Source organism: Eumetopias jubatus, unplaced genomic scaffold (genome assembly GCF_037043125.1).
Source record: "Eumetopias jubatus isolate StellerSeaLion01/CBP00866 unplaced genomic scaffold, mEumJub1_p1.0 scaffold_13, whole genome shotgun sequence".
NCBI lineage: Eukaryota > Metazoa > Chordata > Mammalia > Carnivora > Otariidae > Eumetopias > Eumetopias jubatus.
In genome coordinates this window covers 77587263-77603085 of record NW_028274819.1, presented here as the reverse complement: position 1 = coordinate 77603085, position 15823 = coordinate 77587263, and the positions used below count along the sequence as shown (strand labels likewise).

Genomic DNA, 15823 nt, shown 5'->3' with positions numbered 1-15823 from the left:
TTTGTAAAGCTATTCTGCAAGATAGTTTAATAGACTTCTATCAAGACAGACTAATAATGGAGCCTTAGTTATGACAAGGAAAAACAAAGACTTTCCTCCTTTTGCCTGAATCTGCTGACAAGGCCGGACACAGGCTCTCCAACTTCCTGTTCGTTGTTTCATAATTGATTAATTAAGATTAGAACTGTTTATTCCCCTGGAACTAGCTAACCCCATAGAAAAACATTTCCTGTTCAGATAACTGACTTTACCTTCTTGCAAAACAACCCCACTTGTAAATCATCCCATTTGTAACTGGTTTATCTCTCCCTAAAAAAGTTTTAAGATACTGGTTAGCCACTCTGATGTGGGGTGTTTTCTGTTATTATATAACAACCTGAATAAAGATAATGTCCTTTCTTATCCAGTTTTTGCCTTTGATGGTTTGGTGCCATGACTTGTATTGGACTGGACTTCATCTTCTCCACCCGGGTGCTGAGGCTTCTTGAGCCTGTCATGTTCCTTCCCTGACTGGCAATTCAGGGGTCTGATACGGCCTTCAGATCCTGATCCCTGTGCTTCAGATATTTGTCCATGGCAGAACAGTAAAATTTGGATTTTGATTTTTTTCTTTAAGCATTCTTTTGGTTTGTTTTATTGCCAGCTTTTGTTTAACCTTTGTACTATGGGAAATTCTCAATCCTCTTCTTATCCCTTTCCAAAACCCCTGCTAATTAGATATTCACCACTACAGTAACAATTCAATTCTTAACTTCCAAAAATGGCTGGATTTTACTAAGGACAGTTTAGAACTCCAGTGGCCTTCTTGAGACACCTAGGAACTCTCTAAATTTGTTCACATCTGTGAGATGCCCTTGAATCCCGGGCTCTATTATGTCTTCTCACCAGTGGTCAGCTTATTTTGTTTGGTACAACAAGGTTAAAAAAATGAGACAATATCTCAAACTGCACAATCCCTTACAGATGCTTATCGCATCACCAATCCATTCCTCCTGAAAAACCTCCCAACCTCCTTCTTCACCCCAGACCCTTCCATGTGCACCACCCCAAGCCTTCTCCCACCTACTACTCCTCCCTACTCTGTGAATTACCTTTTCCTTTTACCTCAGTCCCCACTCCTCTTCATTATCCCCCCGAGCCTCCATGACAAAACCTTGCCCCCTAATTCCCCACCTTAAACTGCAGCCCTTTCCCGCCTCACCTGAAAATCAATGACCTGCGTGCCACTTAAGCAAGTACTCTTTAAACTTTAACTTTAGTCATACTAAGATTTATATGCTATTGTTACTTTCTCAACCTTCATAAGAATAGAGAAGAATTTATTAATGAATTTAAGGACTCTATCCCCACATTCAGTCCCTGAAATATTCCCACCCTCCAAGTAAAAAGGGCTATTGGCAGCTAGTTCAAGACTTAAAAGCAATAAACGAAAGAGATCCATGGTTTTCTAGTTTCTAATCCTAACACCATTCTGGCTTCTATTCAAACCAATACCATTCATTTATAGTCATTGCTTTCCATTCTGATTTTTTTTTTTTTCAGTATACCTCTTCACCCCAACTCATATCTTTTTTGGGATTCTATGAAAAAATCGATTGTACTCTTTATGTCACAGGTGTTTACTGCTACTTATTTGTTTTGGACACTAAAGGCAAACCTGAGAGATTTCTTTAAAGATTTTATTTATTCATTTGAGAGGGAGAGATTACAATTAGGGGGAACAGATTACAAGTAGGGGTGAGAGAGAGATTACAAGTAGGGGAAGAGGGAGAAGCAGACTCCCCACTGAGCAGGGAGCCTGATGCGGGGCTCAATCCCAAGACCCTGGGATCATGACCTGAGCCAAAGGCAGCTGCTTAACAAACTGATCCACCTAGGTGCCCCAAACCTGAGAGATTTAACCTTATTCTGAAACTCTGATCTAGTTTGTAGATGACCTTCTCTGCTCACCTAATTTTGACAGCTTGCTTGTCAACATCCAATATTTACTCCCAAGTTCTTGCCCACAAGGGACACAAGGGCTCTAAAGATAAATGCAATTATGCAGTCCTCAAGTGTATTACCAAGGACATGTTATCTCTCCTGATGGGAATATTTATCACCTAAATGAATTAACACCATCATCAATTTCCCTATCCCCAAGATTAAAATACAACTCAAGGGTTTATAGGATTAATTAGCTATTGCTGGAACTGGACTCCTGACTTTTCCACTGTTGTCTTCCCTTTATATTGCCATAACTAAGAGTCCATCTCTGAACATCTTGATTGGGACTCTCCTTCCATGTCTGAATATCAAAACCTCACATCCTTTCTATCTTCTTCCCTCATGGTTGGGTTCCCCAATTACTCACTGTCCTTTTACCTTTTTAGGCCCAAAGAGAAAGAACATGCTTTAGGGGTCTTCACCCCAAAACACAATGGAAGCCAAAGACCTATTGGATGTTTTAGCCACACTTTGGATACTATAGCTCAGGCATTTCCCCTTGTCTGTACAAATTTTCCACTGCTGCAAAATTAATTAATGCCATTGCTGATTTAGTGCTGAGTCATTCACTCAATCTATATGTACTCCATGCAATTCAAACCCTGCCACTTACTGAGAATACTCAACATTTTTCTGACTCCAGCTCATATCCTATGAAATCCTACTCTTTTCTCCCTCTCACATCATTATCCATCACTATCTAAATCTCAGTGCAACTAGTCTTCTTTCCCTCCTGAGGAACAACCTCATAGCTGCATCACCATCATATAGTCTATAATTCCTCCTCATCCAAGCTTCACTAAAACTCCTCTCAAAGACCTTGATGTCATCTTCTTTTGTACATGTACTTACCTCAAACTTAAAAATGGGAAATTTCAAGCAGGATATACTATCACAGATTTTCAACAAACTATCAAATTCAAACTCTTACCTGATGTTAACTCAGCCAAATTGCTAAACTCAAAGCCTGTACCAGTCTTGCATAGTAGTACAAGATATGAAAGCTGACATTTATACATGTAGCAGACATGCTTTTGATGTTAGAAATGATTTGGGTATGGTATGGAAACAAAGAGGGGTCATGACAGTTGTAAGGACACCCACTGAAAATGGAAGTGAAGTAACTAACCTATCTTAGTACTACCCAAGGAATTAACTATTTTCACAACTAAAGTTCACATTAGTAGTCTGACTCTCAATAGTAAAGAAAACCACTTGGCTGACACATATGCTAAGATATATGTTTCACAAGAAAATTCTCCCTCAACCACCTGCATATTTTCCCTTCATCAGTCTCCCTTAGAGCAGAAACTTCTACTTAGAGAATGTATTGGACTTTGGACATTAGACAGGCCATTACCTGAGGCTGAACATCTATTGGAAACAAGCTGGATATCTTATTTACTCAAATAAGTTTTGGCGAAATGGCCACTTGTCTTTCCTTGGCCTTGCCCAAAATTTAGCCAACAGCCTCAGCAAAGCCCCTAGTAAAGAAAATCTTAATGATCTCTTCCACAAATATTGGTGTGGACACCAACTCTTACATTGTGCAGGTAACCTTGATTTTCCCTATCTGCTAGGAAAACACTCCTGGTAAAAATTTAAAAGTAAAGCAAGGATGAGAGTCAGCCCCCTATAGTCCCCTTTTCACTGGCAAATGGATTTTACTCAATCCCCAAAGTCATATAGTTATGTATATGTCCTAACTACAGTCTGCGTGTTTTCCCGTGGTTAGAAGATTTTCCCCTACAAAGAGACTACTGACACTACTGTAGCTAAGTTGTTACTAGAAAGAATTTTCCACACTTGGGGAATACCTTTGTTCCTCTAGCAATAGAAAAGGTCCCTTCCCTGGTAAGTTTTTCAAGATATTCTTGAGATATTCAAGAGATCTTGGGGGGCCTGGGGGGCTTAGTCAGTTAGGCATCTGACTTCGGCTCAGGTTATGACTTCAGAGTCCTAGGATCAAGCCCCGTGTCCAGCTCTGCACTCAGTGAAGAGTCTGCTTGTCCCTTTACCCCTCCCCCTGCTCTTGCTCTCTCTCTCAAATAAATAAATAAGATCTTTAAAAAAAAAGATATTCAGAGTTCTTCTACTTCATAAAAACTACACTATTCTTAACTACTCTCAAACCTTTAGAAAAATATGATGGACCAAGAGTACTCTAAAACTCAAAGTATCAAATTCCCTGAGGAATCCAACCTGCCTTGGCCAAAGTCTTAACTTTAGCTCTAATAATTCTTCAATCTTCCCACCCCCAAGTCAAATTTAACTATCTCCTTATGAAATAATTACCAGCAGGCCAATGAGGGTCCCTTACTCCTCTTGGACTTTAGGAGACTCTAATCTGTTTCAATATGATATCCTTAAATACTTAGAAGGTATCACTAAATGCACTCATACTTATACCAACAGGTCAAGTTGCCTTTTTCCAAACATACCCACCATAGCCCTGACATCATCTTCAGGTCAGATGCCTGTCTTTTGAAAAGCACCACTAACAGACCAGTCTTGAACCCAGGTGGAAGAGGTATTATGCCATCCTCCCATCCACCAATTCTATGTTGAACTTCTTGAAGATCTACCAAATGGTTTTCCAAAGCAGATGTACAATTTTACACACCCATCAGCAATGTATGAGAGTTCCAATTTCTCCACATTCTTCCTAATAGTTTTTGTCCATCTTTTTTTATTATAGCCATCCTACGGGGTATAAAGGGGTACTCATCGTGGCTTTAATTTGCATTTCCTTAATGACTAATAATGTTGAGCATTGTGTCATGTGCTTGTTGGCCATTTGAATATCTTCTTTGGAGACTCCTTTTATTTTTCTATCACCCATTTATATCAATACTTCCTTAAGCCGTGTCCTTCTTTTTCCTTTTGACACAACCTACCACTTCCTTTTTCTCTATTACTCATTTACCTGTAAATATTCAATACCGCCAAAGCCTTTGGATGATATTTGCTGAACTGATTACTCAATCTTATAATCTTGTAATTGGTTTTGTTGCCCCTTCCCTCTTGGCTCAACCATATTTTCCAAATTCCTCTTCTTGCCCTTAAAACCTCCACAGCTATTAATTTAGCTATTTTGCCACATGCAATGTTAGCAAATTCTTCTCATATGTTATATATGTTAGATGGAAATCCAAATCCAATCTGGATGGCTTTTAGACAAAGTCATACCCACTTCTCTCACAATTTCACAGATGACCATTTTTTCAGTTCCAGTTTCTGTTGATATAGTTTTTATGCTTCCAACTCTGATATGACTATAATTGTAAAAGTCATTACTTTCTCACAGAAAATCCAACCTTACATTAAACAGCTCTACATGTGGTACTGTCATCTAGGGGCACTAAAACTTTACATATGGAAAAGTCCTAATCAGCCTATTCTCTTTATAGCCAAAAATGACCTATGGCAAACCTACTTCCATTCCACTTGGAGAACTCCCAAAGGCACCTATTTCATTTGTGGAAATTGAGTCTAATAGTATTTCTCAGCAAACTTGTCAGGCTTATTTTACCCAACCAATCTTGGTCAGTCCTTCTCAGACCCCTAACTTGACCCCTTTATTAAGTTATTTATATCCTCCTTTGTTTTCTTCAATGCCCCATCATCAATCTCAATAGTCCACTAGTAACTACCCACCCAAACACACTGAGACAAACACCAAAACATGAATTCTGAATTTGAAGACAACTTAAAAAGGAAGCTAAGTGCAGGGATGCCTGGGTGACTCAGTCAGTTAAGTGTCTGCCTTTAGCTCAGGTCATGATCCCAGGGTCCTGGGATTGAGTCCCACATTGGGCTCCTTGCTCAGTTGGGGAGCCTGCTTCTCCATCTGCCTGCTGTTCTCCCTGCTTGTGCTCTTTCATTCTCTCTCTCTCTGACAAATAAATAAATAGAATCTTTAAAAAAAAAAAAAAAAGGAAAAAGAAGCTAAGTGCTTGGGAGGATTTGACTCCTGCATCCAAAGACATTTAGACCACGACTGTACCTAAAGCAGCAGCAGTATTACAGTCTGAGCCACCCACAATATGAAATTACACTTTTGCATCTTCTACATCTTATTACCAGAAATAACCATTATTGTGAACAATATGACAAAGAATATTGACCTCCTCTTTCAAGAACTTCAAGAGACTCAATGTGTAGGACTCCATAACCAGTACTTTATGTGATCTTGGCCTCCAGAGGGAGGATATATGCTGTGGTCAGAAGAAATTGTTGCACATTTCCTCTACATCATACACAAGAACATTTGGTATATTAAACAAGAAGTTTGTTGCATTGCCACCTAAGTCCCTATCCTAGCATTGAAGGACCTTTCCACAGTAATTTGCTAATAACTGTTAAAATGGTTGCCAGCTTGCTACAAGTCTTGATTTCATTCCTCAATATAGCCCCTAATAGTCATGTTTCTGTTTCTTCTAATAGGTATCTTACAATTAAATACCTTGTCTCAAGAATCCTTTTTGAATTGCAGGCAACTTAGAGCACAACAGATGGTTCAGCTACTCCACCAGGAACAGAGCAAACAAGAAACTGCTAATTATTTGGACTATATACCTTGATCTAAAACCCAACAGAAATTTACACAAATCCCTGAGATTATTCTAAAACAGATGATGTTTGTCTCAAACAGGAAGGAGGGACAGACAAAAATTAACAGTCTTTTCCACTTTTGTTTGAACCTGCTGACAAGGCTTAACTCAGTCTAACTTCCCCTACTTTGCCTTATGATTGGTTAGCTAAGATTAGAGCTAGCTAACCACAGAGAAAAATATTTCCTGTTTAGATAACTGACTAAGGCTTCCCTTTCTTGCAGAACAATATGAAATATAAATCATCTTATCTGCAACTTGTTTGCAGATAACCTCCCTCCCCTCCCTATAAAAATCTAAGGCAAAACCACCTGCTGAGACACACTCTGATCTTTGGATCTGAGGAATTTTACTTATTGCAGTAAACTGAATAAATCAATCTCCTTATCCACTTTTTAATTTGGTAGTTATTATTTAGAAAATTTTACCAGGGGTGCCTGGGTGCTCAGTCAGTTAAGTGCCCAACTCTTGGTTTTGGCTCAGGTCATGAGATCCAACCCCACATTGGGCTCCACACTGACTGTGGAGTCTGCTTGAGATTCTCTCTCTCCCTCTCCCTCTGCCTCTCACCACCCACTTGCACATACTCTCTCTCTCTCAATAAAATAAATAAATAAATTTTACCAATATAATCAATGTGAATAATCAGACCTATTAATAACCACTTTCTTACCCCAATCCAGGTATAACTAAATAAGGTTACTCAGAGAAAGAGCAAACCCCTGTATTTTCTAATAAAATTCATGATAATGGATTAAGGCAGTCTATTAAGATGGTACTATGTAAAGGATCCAGAAATACTGAAACTCTGCCTTAACCATCTCATCTTTCTTTTCTCCAAAATCTCTAATGGAGATATACAGTAAGCAAAGCAAAAAAGAAAAACATGTTATTGTCAAAAGAATGTATAACTCATACTCTATTTTAAAACTTCAGTGTTTTGCTGACTATATAGAAAGCTTGTTTTCCCTAAATATAAGTATCATCAAACTAAAGCAGACCCTAAGCTTTTTCTGTTTGTCTATTTTGGCCTCCAAAGCCTAAACTCTATTCTCTAAAATCACCCATTCCAATTTGACACTCAAGCATAAATCAGTGGAAGAAACAGGATGATTATCTTATGAAAGCTTATTTATAATTTTAAAATTTAATCTTTTTTTCTTACAATTTTGGCATATCAAGTACCCTGGAAGTGAATTAAATCCAAATCAACACCCTCCTTATAGGTCATGAAGAAAAGGGAAGGAATGTAAATAGTATCCTCACTTTCCTCATGCCCGAACCAGCAGTGGACAGGGAATAACTCATAAGGATGGAATAAAAAAGAGAGACTGAGCTCTCATTGTCTCCATCTGCTAAATGGTTAAAGTTAGCAGGAGACTCAAAAGACCTAAGAATTAAAGATTCTTATAAAGTAGTAAAGGATTCCAGAGTCTAATTATAAGCTATGTTATTTGTGCTTCAATGTAACTGTAATTTATCCTATCTTAATTGACTTAGATTAAATGTATATGTTCATTATAATATGACTATTAATAAAAAAGCTATTTACATTTATGCAATTTGTTTTTTAGGCTCTAAAATAATAGTTACCCTCTTAGTTCTGGAAATCCCAAAGAATTAAATGTTAATATTCATTCAATCTTAGAACAGAATTTGGAAGAGGAAGAGAAAGATGCTCTAACTTTTTTCCCCTGGCACCCTACGAGTAATGTAGAAGTCCAAGCTCACAGGAAAGTGCAGCAACGGGTTCTTAAGGGCCTTTTCTAATCCAAACAGCAGTAAAAACAATGTAAAGTCCAATGTAAGACTTTAAGTGTGATGTGGTGATAGAGAATAAAAAAGGATTTAAGTAGAAAAAGAAAAAGGCAACTGAGCTCCTGAGGCAGTAAGAAATTTTTCTTTGCAGATGAAAGAAGATGCCTTACAAATAAATCTATCCCATTTCAAGTAGTAGTCATAAAGCAAAAGCAAAAATACCCAAAAGGAAAAACAGAAAAATGACCTCTGTGCAGATGGAAAAATCTTTTCTAAAGTGTCCATCCCCATTCAGTACAAAGTAGAGACAGCATCCCATAACCATCTATAGTAAACTATTCAAGCTCATCCCTTCATCCGAAAGAACCAGATACTAAGAAAAAGCAGCCTGTAACCTTAAAGTAGAAATCTACTATTATACCTCAAAAGTATACTGTCACAGAATATTTTAGGTGCTATTATTCCACTACAATATCTTTACGGATATATAGGTTATAGGTTCTGCCTATATGTATAACTTCAAACTCTTCCATGAGGAAGTAAGACATCCTTTATACAGGCAAGTGACTCCCTTACCCATTTTTTTAAGAACACTAAAAGCCTGCCCTTTGTCAGCTGGCTGCCAAAACATATAGACAACTCATTTAAAGATTTGATAGAATATCTAGATCCCAGGTCCTTGCTAGAAAATGTAACCCTGACTTATATGCTACTTAACCCTTGTCAAAACCTGATTGCCAGACAGATGATGTTCTGAAAGATAGGCCGTCCATCTACTCCTTCATCTCTTCTAAATTAGTATTGAACATCAATACTAACATCCCAGACTTGAGAATATGTATCACATTCTGATGCAACATCCCCTTAAGGAACTACTGTAACAAGTAGAGCTTTTTCTTCATGTCTTTGGACTATTTAAATACACAGCTCACTGAGAGATAATTATACCTATGTTAGGAACAAGAAAAGTAATGCTTCACTAATAAACTGATTGGCTTTAATTTATGGATATCCTAAATTTTGTAAATTATTTTATTTCCACCTTTGTTTTGGCTGATAAATCTTAGGGCCAAATTTGCATCTCACTTTCAGCAACTCCACAGAAACATGTATTGATCTGTACTAATCTAACCCAAGTGTTCATCATTTTCTTCCCAATTTCCTTTCCTTGGACCCTATGCCTCTCGTTTACCTTTAGATGAAGATATAACAAAATTTTTAAAACTAGAATTGTTATTATTAGTCTATCCTCAGTTGAATTACACATGGAATAGTAATTAAAGAATTTTCCCAAAATATTGTTAAACTTCATAGAAATATTCAGAAACAAATTCATAAATTATCATTACTCATGTTTTTTTTCTGTTCTCTTTAATCGGCAGACCACTCAGGTCATGTTGATAATATTGCATTGGTTTAATGCCAATGTTCTTGTGCACTTTATATTTCAACACATTGAGAATAAAGGTTTCATCTTGAACAGTGCTAAAAATATTGTTTTCCTGGGGACATAACTAATTAGCCACCAAAAAGAGCATGTCTATAACCAGGAAGGTTATTAAATAACAACTGACAGAATCATATGATAAATTGTTATATTTTGAAATCTAAAGGATTATTTTCAGTTATTTTTCTTAGACAATTGAGCTTATTCAAATTCCATAATGGGTTGTGTCAGTCATCATCATATATAAAACACTTTAATGGTATACAGTAAGCTTTTGCTCCTCATACAAATATCTTAGGACCTGTAATTACACCTCATTAAAACTTAGCACCATAGTTTGGAAATCTCATTCATAATATTTAGTCTAAAATTGTACTAAATAAATAAAGTATATTATCTCTAAAGCATTCATGAGCTTGTTGTCTATGGGAGAATATTTAAAATTTTATAAATTAGGTAGGGTTTCAAGCATTAGTATAAGAAGTTGATTTAAATGAAATGATGAGAACTTTTTCTTTTTTCTACCATAGGGTAAGTATACTTGATCAATTTCTTAATACACCCTTTTATGCACATTATACACATTTCTAAAAGTAAATCTAAAATATATATTTGTTACCGTACCTATAATTATTTATTGAGGTTAGTAAACCAATGTTTTTCTCAGTGCCTAATAAAATCATTGAATAGATAAAATTCAGGAAAGCACAAAATGCTATAAAACTTCAAAGTGTCTGAGATTTTACTTTACTTGCAACCTAACAAGAAAGCATGCCACAAGTTCACTGATGCTGTCCTCCTTGGTCAGAGACAAAGGACTTTATTACTGATAATATGAGCAATAGCCAGAGTATCAGCATTTTCTAAATTCCCAACCCCAATTTCCATAGGTTAACATAAGGAGAGATAGATCTGCCTGTCCACACATTACAGAAGAGGAACTCAGACTTAGGGAACTTGAATCTTTTATAATGGATGGTAAACCTACTTGATCTTTGTTCCAGAGAAAAGCATGTCTATTACACTGGACAGTAATAATCAACCTAAATTTCGCTCCAGTGAGAGACACTTTATCTTCAAAGGCTGTTCACCATACAAATGTCCTTGAAAAGGGAGTCCAGAACAAGAACAGCCAATTCTTCTGCTTCCAAGACATGCAGAAATGTGAGAGACCCATGGTGAGTTTCTCCCAACATAAGGCATATGAAACAGTACAGCATCTCAGTGACTGACACATGGTTGGAGCTAATAAATATCTGTTGAATGAATGAATGAATGAATGAATGAATAAGCTCAACTAAGGGTAGAAAAAGTGAAAAATTATATTTGAATAAAAATGCTGTCTACAACTTGTTCAGACTAAAAAAAAAATAGAAATGACCAATAAGTCTACCATTAATCATATGGAAAATTAATGAGATATTAGATACAAGAATTTCCTCTCTTCTTCTAACATAAGAAATGATCAACAATAATGTACTGAGTCAAAGGTAGGTTAAAACATCATATAGTGTTTCCTGTAAAAATTTATGTATACTTATATGTATACATGAACAGAGAGATGTGCCTAGAAGGATAGTAACCAAAATATTAATAATGGTATTTTCTAAACCTCTGTCTCAGAACAGAGAAATTGCAGTCTGCTCTTCACTGAGCTCTCCAGGACACAATTTTTGAGACTTCATCAAGATAAAAAGCTTCTGCACAGCAAAGGAAACAGTCAACAAAACAAAGAGGCAACCCTCGGAATGGGAGAAGGTATTTGCAAATGACATTACAAATAAAGGGCTGGTATCCAAGATGTATAAAGAACTTCTCAAACTCAACACCCAAAAAACAAATAATCAAGTCAAAAAATGGGCAGAAGACATGAACGGACACTTCTCCAAAGAAGACATACAAATAGCCAACAGACACATGAAAAAATGTTCATCATCATTAGCCATCAGGGAAATTCAAATCAAAACCACATTGAGATACCACCTTACATCAGTTAGAATGGCAAAAATTAACAAGGCAGCAAACAGCAAATCTTGGAGAAGATGTGGAGAAAAGAGAACCCTCTTACAGTGTTAGTGGGAATGCAAGTTGGTACAGCCACTTTGGAAAACAGTATGGAGTTTCCTCAAAAAGTTAAAAATAGAGGTACCCTATGACCCAGCAATTGCATTACTGGGTATTTACCCCAAAGATACAGATGTAGTGAAAAGAAGGGGCACATGCACCCCAATGTTCATAACAACAATGTCCACAATAGCCAAACTCTGGAAGGAGCCAAGATGCCCTCCAACAGATGAATCGATAAAGAAGATGTGGTTCATATATACAATGGAATATTGTTCAGCCATCAGAAAGGATGAATACCCAACTTTTGGATGGAATTGGAGGGGATTATGCTAAGTGAAATAAGTGAAGCAGAGAAAGACAATTATCATAAGGTTGCACTCATATGTGGAACATAAGGAATAGCATGGAGGACACTGGGAGAAGGAAGGGAAAAAGGAAGGGGGAGGAATCAGAGAAGGAGATGAACCATAAGAGACTATGGACTCTGGGAAACAAACTGAGGGTTTCAGAAGGGAGGGGAGTGGAGACATGGGTTAGCCCAGTGATGGGTATTAAGGAGGGCATGTATTGCAATGAGCACAGGGTGTTACATGCAAATAATGAATCATGGAACACTACATCAAAAACTAATGAAGTACTCTATCGTGACTAACATAACATAATAAAAAAATTAAAATAATAGGGAGCAAGATGGCAGAGGAGTAGGAGACCTGGATTTCGTCTGGTCCCAGGAATTCAGCTGGATAGGGATCAAACCAATCTGAATACCTACGAACTCAACAGGAGATTGAAGAAAAGAATAGCAACAACTCTCTGAACAGAAAAGCAACCACTTTCTGGAAGGTAGGACGTGCGGAGAAGTGAATCCGAGGCGATATTCAGGAGGATAGACGGCAAAGGAGGGGGCCTCTGTCCACCGCTTCTGGCAAGTGATAGAGAGCGGAGCACAAAATCAGAACTTTTAGAAGTTGGCTCTGCTGAGGGACCTCACTCCAGTGGCTAAGCAGGGGGGTGGAACCCTCGCGGGACAGCGTGGTCTCAGGACCCTTGGGGTCACAGAAAAACCCGGGGGTGCCTGAGTGTGGCAGAGCTCCCAGGAATCGGAGCAGGGAAGCCGGCTACAGAGATGGAGCCGAGGTGCGGGCTTTCAGCTCAGGGTTGCCATAAACCATGATCCGCGGCACAGTCAGGCCATTGCTCCTCCAAAGGGACCCAACAAGCAGCAGATCCGGGGAGACTCCCCTTCCTCCCTGGGGAGGAGCGGCACAGGAGCACACTGCAGGGATCCACACAGGGTTGTGTGCCAGAGATAGAAACACTCGGTCACAGGTCGAGTGAGCATGGAGTGCAGCCCGAGACCAGGGAGACAGGAGTGACTGACTGCTTTTCTCTGGGGGCGCACTGAGGAGTGGGGCTCCAAGTTCTCGATCATTCCAGAGCAGAGATTGGGAGGCCACCATTTTCACTCTTGTCCTCCAAAGCTGTATGGAAAGCTTGCAGGGAACAAAAGTTCCTGAGAGCAAACACGAGCAGATTACTTAGCCCAGACCAGCAAGGGCGGGGCAATTCCGCCTCCGGCAAAGACATTTAGAAACCACTGAAACAGGGCACTCCCCCAGAAGATCAGCAAGAACAACCAGCCAAGACCAAGTTTACCAATCAATGAGAATGACAGAACGCCAGCACTAGGGGAATAATGCACATAGAATTCATGGTTTTTTTACCATGATTCTTTAGTCTTTCAAAGTTAATTTTTGTTGTCTTTTTTTTTGAATTTTTCTTTTTTCCTTTTTCAACCAGCATCTTATCAATCCCTTTTTTTAAAAAATATTTTTATTTTTTATTTTATTATTTATTATTTTATTTTATTTTTATTTTATTATTTATTTTATTTTTCATTTTAGAGCCATTCTACACCTTCATAGTAGTTACCCTTATTTTGGCATATATATATATATATACATATATATATAAAGTTGTTCTCTCTTTAAAATTTTGACATACAATTTCTTCTAACAGATCAAATATCAAAATATACCCTAAATATCTAGTATATGGCTTTGTTCTAGTCTCCTGCCTGATCACATTCTCTCCCTTTTTTTTTCTTTTTTTTTTAAATTCTCCTCTTCCTTTTTTCAAACAACTTCTCATCAATTCCTTTTACAAAATTTTTTATAATTTTCATCTTTACAGACATATTCCATCCATTCATCATATTTACCCTCATTTTTGTACATATGTAAGTTTTCCTTTCTTTATAATTTTGGGAGGCACTTTATTCTAACAGACCAAAATAGGCCCAAAATCTAGTGTGTGGCATTGATCCATGCACCAGCTTGATCATATTTGATCATATTCTGTTTTTTTTTGTTTTGTTCTGTTTTTGTTTGTTTTTATCTTTTTCTTTTTCTTTTCTTTTTTTCTATCTTTCCCTTTCTTTTCCCCCGGTCTGGTCTTTTCTGATTTGTTTAGTGTAAATTTTCTGGGGACGTTGTTACCCTGTTAGCATTTTGTTCTCTCATTCATCTATTCTCCTCTGGACAAAATGACAAGATGGAAGAAATCACCTCAACAAAAAGAACAGAGGCAGTACTGACTGCCAGGGACCTAATCAATATGGACATTAGTAAGATGTTGGAATTAGAGTTCAGAATGATGATTTTAACGATACTACCTGGACTTGAAAAAAGCATGGAAGTTATTAGAGAAATCCCTTCTGGAGAAATAAACGAACTAAAATTTAACCAAGTTGAAATCAAAAAGGCTATTAATGAGGTGCCATCAAAAATGGAGCCTCTAACTGCTAGGATAAATGAGGCAGAAGAGAGAATTAGTGATATAGAAGACCAAATGATGGAAAATCAAGAAGCTGAGAAAAAGAGAGATAAACAACTACTGGATCACAAGGGCAGAATTTGAGAGAAAGTGATACCATGAGATGAAACAACATTAGAATAATTGCGATCCCGAAGAAGAAGAAGAAAGAGAGAGGGGGGCATAAGGTATATTGGAGCAAATTATAGCAGAGAACTTCCCTAATTTGGGGAAGGAAACAGGCATCAAAATCCAGGGGGCACAGAGACCCCCCCCTCAAAATCAATAAAAAGAGGTCAACACCCTGACATCTAATAGTAAAACTTACAAGTCTCAGAGACAAAGAGAAAATCCTGAAAGCAGCTTGGGAGAAGAGATGTAACCTAAAATGGTAGAAACATTAGATTGGCAACAGACCTATCCACAGAGACCTGGCAGGCCAGAAAGGACTGGCATGATATATTCAGAGCACTAAATGAGAAAAATATGCAGCCAAGAATACTATATCCAGCTACGCTGTCACTGAAAATAGAAGGGGAGATAAAAAGCTTCCAGGACAAACAAAAACTAAAGGAATTTGCAAACACGAAACCAGCCCTACAAGAAATACCGAAAGGGGTCTGCTAATCAAAGAGAGAGCCTAAAAGCAACATAGACCAGAAAGGAACACAGACAATATAGAGTAACAGTCATCTTACAGGCAATACAATGGCACTAAATTCATATCTTTCAATAGTTACCCTGAATGTAAATGGGCTAAATGCCGCAATCAAAAGACACAGGCTATCAGATTGGATAAAGAGACAAGACTCATCAATATGCTATCTGCAAGAGACTCATTTTAGACCCAAAGACACCCCCAGATTGAAAGTGAGGGGGTGGAAAACAATTTACCATGCTAATGGACACCAAAAGAAAGCTGAGGTGGCAATCCTTATATCAGACAAACTAGATTTTAAACCAAAGACTGTAATAAGAGATGAGGAAGGACACTATATCCTACTTAAAGTGTCTATCCAACAAGAAGATCAAACAATTGTAACTATCTATGCCCCTAAAATGGGAGCAGCCAATTATATAAGGCAAGTAATAACAAAAGCAAAGAAACACATTGACAACAATGCAATAATAGTGGGGG

General features: G+C 37.7%; 1 long non-coding RNA gene across 2 annotated transcripts in view; it reads right to left on the bottom strand.

The window, feature by feature from the left end:
- The window catches only part of LOC148162674 (uncharacterized), a 105007-nt gene extending 98484 nt beyond the window's left edge, over positions 1 to 6523 (bottom strand). For both annotated transcript variants that reach the window (XR_015766659.1, XR_015766660.1), the window contains exon 1: positions 6452 to 6523. This is a non-coding gene — a long non-coding RNA (uncharacterized LOC148162674). The remainder of the gene's footprint in view (positions 1 to 6451) is intronic.
- Between the last annotated feature and the right edge of the window lie 9300 nt (positions 6524 to 15823).